Source organism: Pleurodeles waltl, chromosome 7, assembly GCF_031143425.1.
Source record: "Pleurodeles waltl isolate 20211129_DDA chromosome 7, aPleWal1.hap1.20221129, whole genome shotgun sequence".
Classification (NCBI taxonomy): Eukaryota; Metazoa; Chordata; class Amphibia; order Caudata; family Salamandridae; genus Pleurodeles; species Pleurodeles waltl.
In genome coordinates, this window is record NC_090446.1 from 905,929,395 (window position 1) to 905,946,018 (window position 16,624).

The window sequence follows — 16,624 nt, forward strand, 5'->3', positions numbered from 1 at the left end:
AGGAAATAAAAAATGAACATTTTACTAACTAATTCAAACATCGATTTTAGATATGTACTGGGATCTACGAGTGACCCAATACTCTTTGCTGTATTGGTCAATAATCAATGTTCTTTGTGATCCTTTCAAGGGTGATGGTGTACACACTTGTTGATTGACACAGAACATAACCAGCAGATTGTTCTAAAAGGTTAGTAGAGTTGTAGCATAAGAAAATAAATGCTTAGTCTTAACAGTAGATTTAGAGGTAGAGTCAATCAGAAACCCACACTTCCGTCCATTACAGAGACATCACCTTCACACTGCATTTATCCATTGCATCATGAGGTGGTATTGTAGTCTCTGACATATGGCAATCACCAAATGCACCAAATATGTTTGTTTCTTTACTATACTTCCTTGCTGCTCCCACCCATTCTATCATTCACATTCTGTGATTGGGGTGATAGAACCATTGTAAGTGTGTGCCCACAAGCTGCTCTGAATGGTTTAAATGGCAATTCTGAATGGGTGTGAGGTAGCCAAAGACTGAAACAACCTTCTGTTGCAGAGAGTCAGATTGGCTGTCTTTAACTCAATAAGATCACATCTAAGTGTTTCCATCAGTTGAATAGCTGCAGAGAAATATACGACAGAATTATGCAGCAAAATCACTTCTGTGGAGGGCAAAGTCAGTCACATGTCAGGCATGTATCAACTGGCCCCTATGTGTCTTTTAGGGACATAATTCAATTAGAAGAGCCCATGATTTCTTGTCATCTGGTCAATGTGTGGTCACACAGTGGCCATTGCAAGCACTGAAAGCTTCATGAGCAGGTCCATTCCACAAGCAATTCTCTCTTCATTTAATACTGCACACACCCTCAATAACACTTAGTAGGCTGCTTTAACACCAAAAGGATTTCCGAGGGTCTGGAGAGTGGATGCAGACCTTCAAAGCCATGAACTCTATTTCTGTAGCAATCTGCCAAAGCTGGATTCTGCCCAAGTTATGTGAGGATGGATTCCCTTCACCTGCTTGACTTCTATGGTGCGTTTGTCCTGAGCATGGTGCAGTAACTAATCTTACACATTTAGGCCCAGATTTAAGAGGGTGTAGCGCCTCCTTGCGCCACATTAGCATCATTGTTTTTTACACTGATTTGGCCCAACGAGGCCAAAATCGCTGCGCCCGATTTACAAAGTGCACAATGCATGCATTGTGCCACTTTGTATTCCCTTCTTCCACATTGTGCCTGCACCAGGCATAATGTATGCAAGGGGGCATTCCTCCATTAGGGGGGGTAGAAAAAAAAGATTTACTTGCGCCATTTTTTTCTGCATTTTTAATGCCTGCTCAGAGCAGGCGTTAAAAGGGGGCAAACCATTATTTATAATGGGCCCCTATGTACTGTTCAGGGTTAGCGCCAAAATGTTGGCGCTAACTCTGAACAGTACATCAATAAATCATAAATTCCTATGCTATTGCCCCCTACCATGCACGTGGGTGGCCGTATTTTAAATATAGCGCACACATGGTGGGGGTAGGAGGGCGCGAAGGGATGCAAGAAAAGTGGCACTGCACTGGGTGCCGTGCCACTTTTCTTAAATCTGCCCCTTCATTTCTGAATGTTAGAGCAGAGAGCAGAAGGAGCAGGCTTGTGCTTATTTTTATGTTCTTTCTCTTTCTGTGTTTTCATATTTCTATTTTGGGAAACGTCCCGGTTTGCAGAGCACACTGATCTTGAATTTCATCTCAGTGATTTCGGGAATCTTACTGGCAAACCATCTCCATTAAAAAAAAACATAATATTTTTCCACGTTCTTCCTATAAAACCATAATGTAACTGTATGTCAAAAAACAATGAATGCATGAAGTTTAGGAGGGTTGAGATGCGTGCCCTCAGGTCCTTGTCCAAGAAATCCATCTCTGAGCCAAAGCATCAGCTCCACTCAGTGGGATACTTCCAGCCATTTCATCTTTTGCCAGGTTCCCTTAAATAGAATCCAAAAACAACATGTTATTCTTATTTAGAATTCATCCAGAGTTCTAAATGTTTTTGAGCATGTCAGTGGATGGAACAGGAAATTGCTGAATTTGCCAATGAAACAGTGAATGTAATAATGGATGAATTTTCAGTGTATGCCAGCAAGGTATATTACTTAGATGAGATCCTGTTATTTTCTTTCCTAACATGGAGCAAATGTTTCATGAGTATGTTCCCTTCATTTTGTTGACCAATTTTTTGGTTAGGCTTCGATCAACTAGGCATTGTCCTTTATTTTTTATCATAAACAGTCTCTGGGCAGTGTGCAGTAATCACGTTATTTAATCATACATGTCCATGACTCCTTAAACATGTTGTCTCTTGCATTAAAAGTCTCAGAAAAGCACCCTGTGAAAGCATTAGGCATAGAGAGCAGATGTAGTTGAGCCTGTCAAAGACCGATTACTGCAGATAGTACCATATCATACCATATCGTGGGCATGGTCCAGGCAGAACAGATTCACACTACAGAAATATTTTTTTTTAGTTTCTCCGCGATGTGCTTTGAACAAACGATTATTTGCGAGTCAGAAGCAGCCTAAATAATTAGTTAATGTGTGTAGGAAAGTGCCCCATTTTGACATGATTACCCCACTTGCTGCCTGGTATCTGATGTAATTTCGACTGCAAGTGCACTGGGCTCCTGCTAACCAGGTCCCCAGTGCCAGATCTCTTTCCCAAAACTTCACAGTTGTTTTCCCAACTGGTAAAACCTTTAGCGCCCTCTGTAAGTCTCTGGTAAATGGTACCCCTGATGCCCAGGGCCTGGGGTACTAAAGAGGGTCCCTAAGGGCTGCAGCATGAATTGTGCCACCCTAAGGGACCCCTCATCAAGCACATGACATACTGCAATTGCAGGCTGTGTGTCTTGGTGCAGATAAAAGTGAAAACATGACATGGCTCACAGCATGAGTGCCATGTCCCCTGCCACTGCATGCAATATATGTAAATCACATCTCTAGCAGGCCTTACAGCCCTAAGGCAGGGTGCATTATATTACATGTGAGGGCATAAATGCATGAGCAGATATGTCCCTGCTGTGTCTTTGTTGATTCTTAGACATAGTAAGTGACCAGGGAAGCCATTTTAAATGCATGTGCTGGGCACTAGTCAACACAAGTTTCCCAGCTACATGATGGCTTCACTGAAGATAGAGATGGTTGGTATCAAACATCTCGTATTGGTGAACCCACACTGATGTCGGTGTTGGATTGACAAATGCATGCACACAGAAGGCACCTGAAAGATACCCCCTGAAACTCTATCAGCCTCTGGTGTTTTTGCTGACCAGTTTCAGCCAGCCTGCCCCGAGACACCATTCTGGACCCCTAGGGTGGGAGCCTTCTGTTTTCAGGGAGCCCAGAACACAAGCCTGACCTGGACGAGGGTGTAACACCCCCTTCCACAGGATGACCTGGTGATTAGCCTTCCTAAGCCGACAAGCTTCATATGGCTGCCACTTTTCAAATGCAAATCTGTCTCCCCTCACAGGCGAAGAAGCCACCCCCTTCCAGAGCCCATTTGGCACCTGTACAGGCTGGAATATTAGCTAGTGAGGTAGGCATACCACCTCCAGGCCAGTACAACCCCAAAAATGGGATACTGTGAGGTGGACACAGTTTTTCAGAAGTAGCCATCTATGTAATGGCATACTCAGGAATTCTAGGAAAGGAGTATGCCCACTTCCCACAGGATGTGGTCATATAGGGGGTGTAGTGACCCCAAGGGTCAGCATCCCACTGGCTATTATCATACACACCACTAACACCCCTAAATTCAGTATTTAGGGGAGCCCCTGGCAGTAGAGAAGCAGAATCTGTTGAGCTAAGAAGACCAAAGACACTGAATAGCCGCAACCGCAGAAGAGGTGAAAAGAAGCAGCTGACCTGGTACAAACCCTACCGGCCCGTCTGCATCCCTTGTCAAAATCTGCACCAAAGATGACTCCCCATGCAGCTGTGACTACAGAAACCCAGGAGGACTACCTGCCTTCAATAAAGACTCGAGACCTCCCATGAACAGCGTACCTGTTCTTCAGTAAACTCCAAAAGAAAGGACTCAGAAGCCTCTGGAACCACCAAAACACGACACCTGAAGTCACCACTGCACCCGCCGTCTCCAACCCAAGTTGAAGTAGACCACTGGTGCCAACAAAGTTCCCCAGCCCCCCAGAGTCCGAGTCCATTGTGGTTTCACCCCTACTAAACTCCCCGACAATGCCTGCAGCTTCTGTATGCAGCCGCGTCCACCCCCACCACAACCGCTTCAGTAAAGAAACCACAACACCTATGGACACCTGCCGCCCCTGAGCAGAGGAGAAGAAGACCAAACAGGCCTATCTGTGCCCAAGCATCGCAAGGCCGAGCCCTGCTGTTGGTTTACCCCGACAGGCCTCCTGGCCAGAGCCTGCAGCCTCTTTACGCAGTGACCGATCTCCATGAGAATGCATTGGGCACCCAATGCTGTTTTGCACTCTGCACCGCCACCCCTGTCCTGCTGAGGGTGAACTGTGGGTGCTGCTTTGGACTTTGTCCACTGCTCACCTTAACACCATGAGATTGATCTTTTAAGTCGCAGTACTCTACCTGTATGCAGAACTTCTTTTTTGTTCCATAGGATAACATTGCAGAACTCAGAAATTGCACTGTGTCCACATTTTAAAGTGGAAAGAATTCCTATTTCAGATTTACTTACCTGAAAAAGTCTTCTTGGATGCCTAAACATATATAAAGATACCTGTTATTTTTATAAATTGGTGTGGATCTCCTTCTTGAGTTGTATGTCTTATTTATTAACAATTGTGTCTATTTTTAGATGTCTTGCACTCTTCTGTGTTAAGCCTAAGGCTGCTCGACCACACTACCCATAAATAGAGCACTTTGGAATTGCATAGCAAGCCCTGTCCAATCACTGTGGATCCCCTGGACCTTTTACACGATATTCACATACCACATAGAGGGACAGCTTCCTACAATGTAAAATAGTATCATTTTTACAGAAATGCAACAATCTGGAATCTGTCTGGACAGGTAATGATCGTGGGCACCCTACTCCTCACCTCACTATGTTTTAGCCTACTACCCCATCACACTCTTTCAGATCAGACCTAGGTTCTACAGAAGGAAGGGGTTGACAGAGCCTGGATATTGGTGTCCTCTATAGGTAAGGTTACAGACATCTTCTGGCAGTGCTTTCGGTACCCATATGATGGTACAGCTTATTGGCACTTAGTCAGATATATAAGCCTGCTGATTAATCTAAAGTGCAGGCTGGTACCAACAGTCCATTCTTTCCTCGCAACCATAAACTGAAGTACCTTATACGGCTATTTGTCTGGTCAGATGAAACTGCTGTACGGCATACCACAAAGGATACTTATTTTTGTATGGTCCAGATTAGTGTGTTTCTTTGTTAGAGCTGTCTACAGTTGGCCATAATTTGCATAAGTTATGCAAGAGCTGCCAAAATAATTTCTGAAAAGGACTGTGTTTGGCTTAGATTTTAGTTGTTTATTATGGCTGGACTCAGACAGATAGTTGTAAGGCTGCCAGAGGAGAATTCATGGAGTGAGAAGCGTGGGTGGGCAAGGATCCCAAGGCTGTGGGCCATTTTGCCTGGTAGCAAAGGACAGGGGAAAAGAAACTCAAATGTGCTTTTGTACAGAGTAACGTAATGACTAAAGAATTAAAAGGACTATAGTTTTCACGGCTGAGATACAAAGCTTTGAAAAAACATTGTTCTGGTGGGCAGAGCTTGCAGATACCTGAAATGGTATCTTTCGTTTTGGGTTCCAGAAGTTAGCTCTTGCCTTTTTGGCCTGTATCCCTTGTGTTTGGGAAGGATCGTCCCAGGAGCTATTGGATGCTGAGAGGAAGAACCACAGACTATGAGGTCTGACTCTGATGAAGCAAAGTTCTTGAGTTGCATAGTACATAGCATCTTAGTCTCCTGCCTTTCCGGCCCATATGTGAAGCCACACAGAACTGCTGGCAGCCTCGCTCACAGCTGTTTTCTTCCAGTGAACACTGAAAGAGTCGATGGTTGGGCAGGATGTGAGTGCATGATGAACAAAGGGGTGTGGTGCAATCTATGCCAGTAGAGGCCTTGTCTTGCGCCAGGATATGGTGTGGAAGGAGCTGGAGAACAAATGTTTTCCACTTTCCTCAGGGATATGGTCAACCTGTGAATTTAATGGCTGCACTCTTTCGATGGGAGTGGAATGGCCTGAAGCCTTGCACTACTAATTGTTGGATCTTCTAAAGAGACACAATGCTGGGCCGGTTACTCTCCTGCTGTACTCTTCTAGGTGACTCTTAGATTTATGAAACTTGAATATGGCCTCACTGCTCTCTGACCTAGGAATAAAGGTGAACCGATGTAAGAAGGATGCTGACAATGGGTTTTTCAAGCTCTACTTCTCATAAGGGAAGAGAAGGAATTTGCCTCTTGTGATTGATTTGCAGATGGGGTGTAGATGGATCTCATGAATTTCAAGAAGCGCTTTGATGGGGAATTGTGATGCCCACTTCAGTGCACTGGTAACTGGTACAAGGTAAATTCACGTTGGACTCTTCCCTGAAAGAACTACAAAATTGTGAGCTTTGTGTCATGGAAACTGTGCTTGAGTTGGACATCAAAGTTAAAACCACTGCAGCTTGAGAAGTAGTGCCCAAGTGAAAGCCTGAGGTGTTCCTAATGTGTACTTCATGTTGATCTTCATGGACAAATGGAGGGTTTTCTGCAATGTCTGGTTGGTCTGCAAAAATATTTGAATTGCTCCCAACAGCTTTAGTGCTATAGTATTCGCCCAAGACAGTCCAATACTGAGACTGACAGTGTGTTGGGAGGGGTCACTAATTTTGACGTTGAGGTCAGCAGAGCTGACGGTACGTATCCTGCAAGAAGCAAATAATTCGGCAAAAGGAGGTAAGATATGCAGGTGCACTCGTTCTGTTGTTTCCTGACCTGCATCCAGATGCCTGAGTAAGTAGAGGGCCCTGTTGGTGGTTAGGAAGGAAGGAACTTGTCTTGCTGGGTGTTACCTCTTGGGCTTCGTTATCCTAAAGCATTTTTGCTTCATTACCCTAAAAAGCTTTAGGTAGATCACTTGGGCAAGTAGTATAATTTTGTACATGAGGGTATAGATAGTGCTTTTCTCTATACATGTGGACCTCTAGGCTTCTGCGATCCCTACTCAGGGATCTGTGACTGCTAGAAAATCAAATAATATTAATATTAACAGACTTATAAAGTGTACATAAATAAAGAAGCAAAATAAAAAAATTCAACTTTTAAAATTTGAAGTTGGAGTTAGTATTCTCAGATTGATTTGTAGGAGCAGTTCAAGTGCATCCAACAGAGTATAGTACAGATGATGGGTGGCCTCAATGAAATTGATAAGAGCTTCAATCTTCCCATTAAAATTAAAATATATATATTTTTTTATATTTGGTTGCAAATTAAATTTTTAAAAATCATAATTTTTGTACTTGTTTGATTAATGCTTGTTTCTGTAGTTTGGTGTATTGTTTTGTGATTCAAATCATTGAAATTGCTCAGACTGGTGTCCCGGATTCCAATACTGAGTCACTGGTGGTCCCAGGAATCCAATAATGATTCAGTGGGGGCCTTTCAGAAGGCAAAAGGTGAAGAACCACTGCTCTATACAGTAAAAGGTGAGAGTCCAAGTTTGCAGAGAAGGCTTTGGATGTGTATCATTACACGTGTTATTCTTTGGGATGATTGAGAGTAGTTGTGTTCATTTTCAAATGAGAATAGGAGCCTCTCTCCAGAGATGCGATATCCAGAGTGATTTCTGTATTGATATGGGCTGTTGGCTAAGACTTCTTCTCCCTTTAGCATCCAAGTGATTTATCCCATATCAGTGCAAAATAGGTCTTATATTTAAAGATTGCTATGGCTGCTGAAAGATACTTTAATGTCTGTGTGTGGTTGGGGATTCTACCAATTTGACTTGTTGTGTATGTTTCATCCATACCTTTTAGCTATTTCAGTAAAAAACATTTAAAACGAAGTACGCTTTCTCTGATACTCTGTCAGTGCAACTGTGAAATGATTACACTCACTGCATTGAGATAAAATGAAATATGCACGTAGCATGATGGAGCAAGCTATATCATTCGTCAATCCGCACTAACAAGTCATATTAGAAAGTCACACTTCAAGTATGGAAATGACAAGAGAATAACAACGGGGAGCCCAAGCTCCATGAGCCAAAGAAATCATATATCTAGTGATAAAGAAAGATCATGAACATTTCTAATAGATGCGAGACATAGCTAGGGGAAGGGCTGGAAAAGGAGTTCCTGTTCAGGAGATTAGCTCCCTACTGGCCTTTGGAGAAGACTGTCAGCTCAGCTTGAGTTAAAGTATTTTTGGCAGACTTTCAGTTTGTGAGTGTTCCTGGCAAAGAAACACCTGACTTGTCTAAGATGGTCCAACTGTAGTGAGTGCTTGTGCTCCTCAGGAGAGTTTGCCCCCATGCTTATCCTCCTAACCATTGCTTCACTCTGTGGTAGAAAATTGTTTGTGTCTCTAGACTATGCTCATATTTGTGCTATAATATATGGGTACTGAAAGTGTGATTGGGCATTTTGCCAGTATCCAAATTAAAATTGTCCCTGTCATCAGGTCTATCAAAGTCTCTCTTGGTTTATATGGCATTCAATCATGAAGCAGGTACCACTGAAAATGATGACAGACCAATAAACCTCAATGGGGCAGCATGTTTGGCATAGTTTGTGGCAGCATTTGTTTTTTTGCCTTTTTATGTAGTGCAAACTCAACCCGAAGGTACTAAAGCACTTTACATGAGCAACAGTTACATTACACAAGGACACATTTTGGTAGGCACAGAGAGATTAAGTAATTTGCCCAGAATGATATGATGTTGAGCCGCCGCCGAGACTCAAACTTGGCTTCCCAGGTCCAAAGTCGGCAACTCTGGCCATTACACCACATCCTCTCCCACATTTACACCACCCAATTTATGTTCTCAGTGGTAGAGACAGTAAACCATTCACCATGGGGTAGCCCACCTTTTGGCAGCCTGATAAGAAGATGGCAGAGCACTAAGGAGTGCCAGTGTCACTTTTGGGTTTTTAAATTTTCCTAACACACTTTCTGTTACTTCTGCCCTGATTTATACTTTTTGGTGCAAAACTGCACTAACGCAGTTTTGCACCAAAAATTGTAGCACTGGCTTGCACCATTTCTGTGCACCAGCTGGGCACCATATTTATGGAATGGTGCAAGCCGGTGCAAAGGGTAAGCTAGTGTAAAAAAAAATGACGTTAGTCAGGTGGGGCTGGCGGTATGGAAGAATGGTGTTTTGCACCAAAAAGGACGCTAGGCAGGTTAGAGTAAAAAAGAAAATCATTCTAATCTCCCTAGAGTCATTTTCTGATGCAAAACCATCCATATCACATGACTCCTGTCTTAGTAAAGACAGGAGTCATGCCCACCACCTCAATGGCCAGCACAGGGGTCTAGGGTCCCCTGGGCATGGCCATTGCAACCAGTGCCATGTAGTGGGGTCCATTTCAGGGCCACAATGGCACTTTAAGAAAATATATATATACTTACCTCTACTTACCTATACTTATCTGGGATGGGGTCCCCCATCCTCTGCTGTCCCTCTGATGTGGGTGGGGATGTCCCTAGGGCCTGAGAAGGGCACCTGTGGGCTTATTCCATGGTGTCCCACCATGGAAATAGGCCCACAGGTCGTCTAATGCCTGCCCTGACCCAGGCGTTAAAAAAACTTTGCACCATTTTTTGACCCCTCCTCCCACCGTGCGTGATTTTTGCACATAAAAATAAGGCACTGGGGCCTGAGAGTCATTTTTTGCCCAGGAATGCCTACCTTGGATCTCACTGATGCAAGGTAATTTTCCGCAGGCAAAAAATGACTTTAACTCCTATATTTTGGCGCTAGACATGTCTAGCGTCAAAATATAAATATGGAGTAAGGTTTGCGCAGGATTTGCGTATCAAAAAATGATGCAAACCCAGCACAGAATATAAATATGCCCCTTAACCTTTATGTAAATAGGCTATGTAACTCGGCACCAATTCTTTGTGAGGCTGGCCGTGTAGAATTATTATGCTTTAAGTGGGTTTTTGATGACTGTTGGTCCTGGCCCTCACTGCAGGCTCACCCTCAAACGTTTTGCATTCACCTCACCTGTTTTTAGGACTCTGCACACTTTACCACTGCTAACAAGTGCTAGAGTGCTGGTGCTCCCTCCTCTAAACATGGAAAAATTGGCTTACACCTATTTTGCACATTTATGTTCTCATAAGTCCCTTGTAAAGTGATACTACAGGTACCCAGGGTCTGTAAATTAAATTTTACTACTGGACCTGCAGCACCTATTGTGCCATCTAATTAAGTAGCCTTTTTAGACATGTCTGAGGTCTGCCATTGCAGCCTGTTTGTGCATTTCTAGCTGGCAAAGTAAACCTTTTGCCAGACCTAAACCTTACTTTTTAATATATATGTCAACCTTGGATAGGCCCTAATAGCCCTTATGACAGGGTGCATTGTATTTAAAAGGTTCAGCATCTACTTTTAAGTTTTACGTGTCCTGATAGTGAAAAAAAACATAATTTATTTTTCACTACTATGAGGCCTATTTCTCCCCTAGGATAACATTGCACTACCCTTAATACATGTAATAATTGCTAACCTTTGTTTGAGAGCAGGTAGGAATGTCATGTTTGGTGTCCGAGGATTTGTAATTTAAACCCCTCTTTAAGGGTAAAGTAAAATTTTAAATCATTATTCTGAAACTGTCACTTTCACAAAGTTAGCATTTTCTTATTCTAACAATTTGGTGCCTGCAGCCTGTTCCTGGGTCACATGTCTAGGTGCAGTTAGCTTTTTTGTATTCCTCCCAGACACACTCACAATAGAGAGTTTGGATGTTGGCAGGATGGGCCATCCTGGCTTGATGGGGGGGTGGAGATGTCACCTAACACACTTGAGCTTCAAAGGCACTGGCCTAGCTCTCACACAAAGGACTTCATACTAGCCCATTTTGCCACCAGACACACTCAAACCAGGGCAGGGAGGCATGAAATTAAGGACACTTCTGTAGGGGAAAAACTCTAGTAACGTCTCCCACTTCAAAAGGGGCACCAGGTATCAAAATAGGGCTCTCAGATCCACTCTTCAGTACACTCCTTGACATGTGAATACTACAGAAGAAGGTCACCCTGCTGCCTTGCTGCTTGAGGCCTGCCCTGTTTGCTGAGAAATAAGACTGGGCCTGCACCCTTTGCCAGAGGATGAAGTGACTCAAAGGGTCAGCTGACTGACCTCCTGTTCCGAGCTGCAGGGATACAACAAGCTCTAGAGGACTCCTTGAAACTGCCCAGCTGACCTGCTGCACTGGAACTCCCTGGACCTGAAACTGGGCCTACCTGAACTCTGCTGGCTCCTGCTGGAGGGAGTTTCTGATCCCCAAGAAGCACCCCTCAGGTCCTCGCCCTTTGGTGTGCATCACTTAAGCTTCTCCTTGAAATAAAGGACCACCAACACAATCTCCAGCTATGACCATCCGTGATGCCCAACAGGATCTTCATGCTATAGTGATAACCATCCACGACGGCCTGCCTGCTCTTCGTGGCCTCCTCCACTGAGAATGCAACTCTTAGCGCTGGACTTTAGAAGGTAACTTTTTCAGCGGGACAAACCAGGAGCCTGTGTCTGGCCTGCACTCACTGTGGTTGGTCTGAACTTGTGACTTTCAATAGGTCTTGCATGACCAGATAACCACGAGTAGCACTTTGTGTTTTTTTTTTAATCCAAACTTTTATTAATTTTAACATCACAAGGCATCATCCACCGATAAAAGACCATTTCATCCTATAAGAATCAGAGCAAGGCATTATATAAGCAGTCATCCCATCTGTAGTCCATGGTATGCCCACCCCTTCCCCATATCTTTTCACGTTCTGAGGGCAGCCTCTTCATATATTGTTTTTTCTTGGTGTGCACACCAGTCAACACTCTCCCTCCAGACCACAGGAAAGGGAAGCCCCAACCTGCTCTAATTATGAGTGATGTCTCTTTTGGCTATTAAGGAGACCCCAACTATAAAAACTCTTTTGAACTTTGTTCACCCCTTCTAGAAGACCCAACAGAGCCACCCAGAGACCCAAGTCTGCATGGCGACGTGGGATGTTAGAGACCTCCCGCTCCGTCCCCTCCCAGAAAAACAACAAGGCTGAACGGGACCAGGCCATATGAAATAAGTCAGCAGCAGGGAGCGAGCTTCTTGCACATATGGCTTGCATCTCAGGGCTCATCCATCGTACCCGCTGTGGGGTCAGATAGGTTTCATGAACGTAGTAAATTTGAGATAATCCTAAGGTGCAAGGAGATCACCAGTGTTCTTGGGACCATGCAGGCCTTCCTCCAGTCATCGTCATCAAGCTTGCCCACCCAACCCTCCCACTTCCGCCGGAGATGGAGAGGCTGATCCGGGGCATAGATCAACATGGATTGATAGAGCTGTGATATGGCTCCCTTACCCAATCCCCCCATCAGTGTTTTAGCTTCCAGGGGAACTGTATTCCGGGATTTGAATATCTACCTGAAGATTGACCAGTAGGGCATGACGGAACTGCAAATAATGGAAAAACTGTTTATGGGAAAGATCATACTACTCCCGCGTTTCCTGGAAGGACACGATTGTCCCACCACAACGAACATCCCCTAGGTGCGTGATCCTGATACAGTCCCAAGAGACAGAACCCCAAAGCCCTGACACCTGGGCAAGACAGGTTCACTGTCACAGTGGTGTCATGTCTGTAATGCACCATTTCCAACCAATAAGGCGCAATGCCGCCCTCCAACAGAGCAGTGTCACTCAGGTACAGGATGGGGCCGTAAGAGGTAATGGGCTGCCGTAGAGCCACAGAGGTGACCGAGGATACCCTTGAGGCCAATGAGGTGCAATTCTAGATTATATGCCAGTTCGTCCCATCCTCCGGTGAACCATTCATTGAGTGAGACCAAATCGCCATGAGGTAGTAGGCGTAGATGTTTGGCATGCCTAGGCACCTTTCAAATAGGGACTTTCTCGCCAATGCCAAACCAAGTCTGAGTGATTGGATGAGGGAAGTTCGCCAGAGAGTAGTGGTATCTGGGGAGGTACATCATTTTGAAAACGTGATGCGTCCCATTGGCTTAAACGGTAGTCCACTCCACCTACGCAAATCTTGGTCCAGAGCCAATGTAAGGGGCCCAAAGCTATTGGACCAGGCCAGATCTGGAAGACAAGAGATCTGAACGTATTTAAAGGAGTTGTGTAGCACCGGTATTTCAGGGCAAGGGCAACAGTGCCGGTCTGTGACATCCCCACCTCCACTACCAACAGCAACTTGCATACATTAATGCACAAACCATATGCATCTCCATAAAGGCAGAGAATTTCTAGGCACTTCGGTCCAGAGGACTGCCGGTCACCCAGGAAAAATAAGACATTGTCTGCATACATAGCAATGTGATCCTCCACACCCCTCGCACCTCCAACCCTGACACGAGCTTCACACTGCATCAGGGGTGCTAACTGCTGAATTGCGAGAACAAACAGTAAGGGGGGCAATCCTGCCGGGTGCCCCTACGCATTGCCAACGGCTGAGACAGGACTCCATTGACACAGACCTGAGCAGTAGAAGTGTTGTAGTGAAGACCCACAAGATTGCGGAAGATACGTCCAAGGGCGTCGTGCTGGAGCACAACTGCCAAAAGTGGCCACAACACCGTGTCGAAGACCTTCTGGCAGTCTACCAGAAGCAGAGCCAGGGGTAGCCTAGGTGAGAAGACTACAACACTGCCACTTGCACCCTTCTGATGCACTGCCGCTTGTTCCTACCCAGAACAAATCCTTCGTGTTCCGGGTGGATCAGGTAAGGTAGCATCTGGCTCAGCCTAGTCTTCATGACCTTCGCAAAAATCTTAAGGTCTGCATTGATGAGAGAAATCAGTTGATAAGAAGAACAATTGGAGAGCTGATCCGCCTTGATGATAACCACAATGGCAGCATTGTCCAGTTCTAGAGGAAAGGAGCAGTATTTGAACGCTTCTGCATAGAGAGCTATGAGATGTAGGGTCAGATGGGGGCAGTACTGTTTAAAGAACTCAATGGGGAAGCCATCAGAGCCCGAAGTCCGTCCGGACTGCAGGTCTGATATAGCCTTATCCATGTACACAGCCATAATTGGAGTGCAGTGGTCCCTTATACTATTGCCCCAGTGCCACTGCACCTGTATTAATGATAGTGATAGCAGCTGTAAAGAAATTGTACCTGCCTATGTGTAAAGAAATAAATTAGGCTCCACATCGCACCCTCTCCTCTGGTCCACCTCCTTGACGCTATCATGGATAGAGAGCTAAAGAAGAAACAAGCCTTCTCCCCAGTGTACCTGCTACCTGAAAGAAATGCAAGTGTGTGAAATGTGTTAATCACCAAACATAAAGGCTGCTCAGAAGCAAGTACAGGCGTTAACTTATGGAGTCACTTGAAGCTTCACTGTGAGAAAGAGTGATTCTTTTTGAGAGGTGATCTAATGTGGTTGAGTTTTTTATTGGACATATAAAAATGTTTGCACTAGGTGCGGTGTGATTGCCTAATACTAACAGGTATTCTGTGAAAGAATTTGTTTTATATTAAAAACTAAGGGCCTCATTACTATTATAATCCTGGCAGTCAGACCGCCAGGAGACCGCCCCCTTTGCCAGGAATGTGCACTGTCTGCAACGGCAGATAGTGTGCATTCCCACCGTGCTGTGTGCGACGGCATTGGCCAATGCTGCCACACTGTTTTCACTGGGCTGACTGGCGTGAACATCATAATATGACATTTCCACCGGTCAGCCCGGTGGAAACATCGTAATACGTTGGTGGTGAGGCTGCTGGCTTGACGGCCGCCTCACCATCACCATATTGGAGTTTGGGTGGGTCAATCACCGAACTCATAATTGGCCCCTAAATCATTTTGTAGCAGCCTGTTTTATACTGAGCTCCACTGAAATGTTGTGACTGCACCATTTTCCGCATTAATTATGGAGTTTTTTCATTTGCCACATAATCCATCATCTGCTGAATAATCTGCTAATTTTAACAAAAAAAGGTTGTTTCTAATGGATCAGAAGTCACTAGACGTTAAGGGGCATATTTATACTCCGTTTGCGCCGAATTTGCGTCGTTTTTTTCGACGCAATTTCGACGCAAAACTAACTCCATATTTATACTTTGGCGTTAGACGCGTCTAGCGCCAAAGTTCATGGAGTTAGCGTCATTTTTTTGCGTGTACACCTTCCTTGCGTTAATGATATGCAAGGTAGGCGTTCCCGTCTTAAAAAATGACTCCGATGCATATGCGTCGTATTTATACTCCCGGGCAAAAATGACGCCCGGGAGTGGGCGGGTCTAAAAAACCTGCATTAGCGCCGGATTTTAGCGCCTGGGTCAGGGCAGGCGTTAAGGGACCTGTGGGCTCAGAATGAGCCCAGAGCTGCCGTCCCCTGCCCCCAGGGACACCCCCTGCCACCCTTGCCCACCCCAGGAGGACACCCAAGGATGGAGGGACCCACCCCAGGGACATAAAGGTAAGTTCAGGTAAGTAATTTTTTGTAAAAAAAATTTGTGGCATAGGGGGGCCTGATTTGTGCCCCCCTACATGCCACTATGCCCAATGACCATGCCCAGGGGACAGAAGTCCCCTGGGCATGGCCATTGGGCAAGGGGGCATGACTCCTGTCTTTGCTAAGACAGGAGTCATTTCAATGGGGGTTGGGCGTCGTAAAAAAATGGTGCAAATCGGGTTGAGGCGATTTTTTTGCCTCAGCCTGACTTGCACCATTTGTGGACACCCATACGCCATTTTCCCCCTACGCCGGCGCTGCCTGGTGTACGTCGTTTTTTTTAACGCATACCAGGCAGCGCCGGCGGCTAACGTCGGCTAACGTCATTCAATAAATACGGCGCCTGCATGGAGCTTCAGAATGGCGTTAGCCGGCGCTAATTTTTTTGGCGCAAAACTGCGTTGGCGCAGTTTTGCGTCAAAAAGTATAAATATGGCCCTAAGTGACACATTGCCATGCAGTGGAAAGCCCATTTTTAAGGTTGACAGGTCAACTTTCTGTTGCTTATTGCTGTATTTGGGACTTTAAAATGATTCTAATGAGGGGAAACCTTTTGCCAGAAAGATGTGTAAAACTTACAAAATAATTACGTAATACTATCAAAATATTCTGCATTAAACTGCATATTTTGCCTTTTGTTGCTGCATAATGTAGTCAACCCAGCTGCATAATTTGGTCCTTCCTTGCTGCATAATTCCAACAGCTCCGCTTATACTGTGTGTAGTAGAATTCTTAAATAATGACTTGCATATGCACAGTACTTTGTGTTACAGGCTGGAACATCATGTTTTGATCATTTAGTTTTGACCCATCACACCCACTAAGGATGAGAGCCTTGCAATGATTGACTGCAAAGGCAAATTTTGAACATTTCACACAATGTTAGGGGCTGTGGTCCATGAAGGGTCTCTAGTTTTCC

At 44.9% G+C, this 16,624-nt stretch overlaps 1 protein-coding gene across 2 annotated transcripts in view; it reads right to left on the reverse strand.

The window, feature by feature from the left end:
• The window catches only part of PDGFRB (platelet derived growth factor receptor beta), a 229,019-nt gene that overhangs the window by 18,276 nt on the left and 194,119 nt on the right, over positions 1–16,624 (reverse strand). The gene's annotated exons all lie outside the window — the stretch shown is intronic.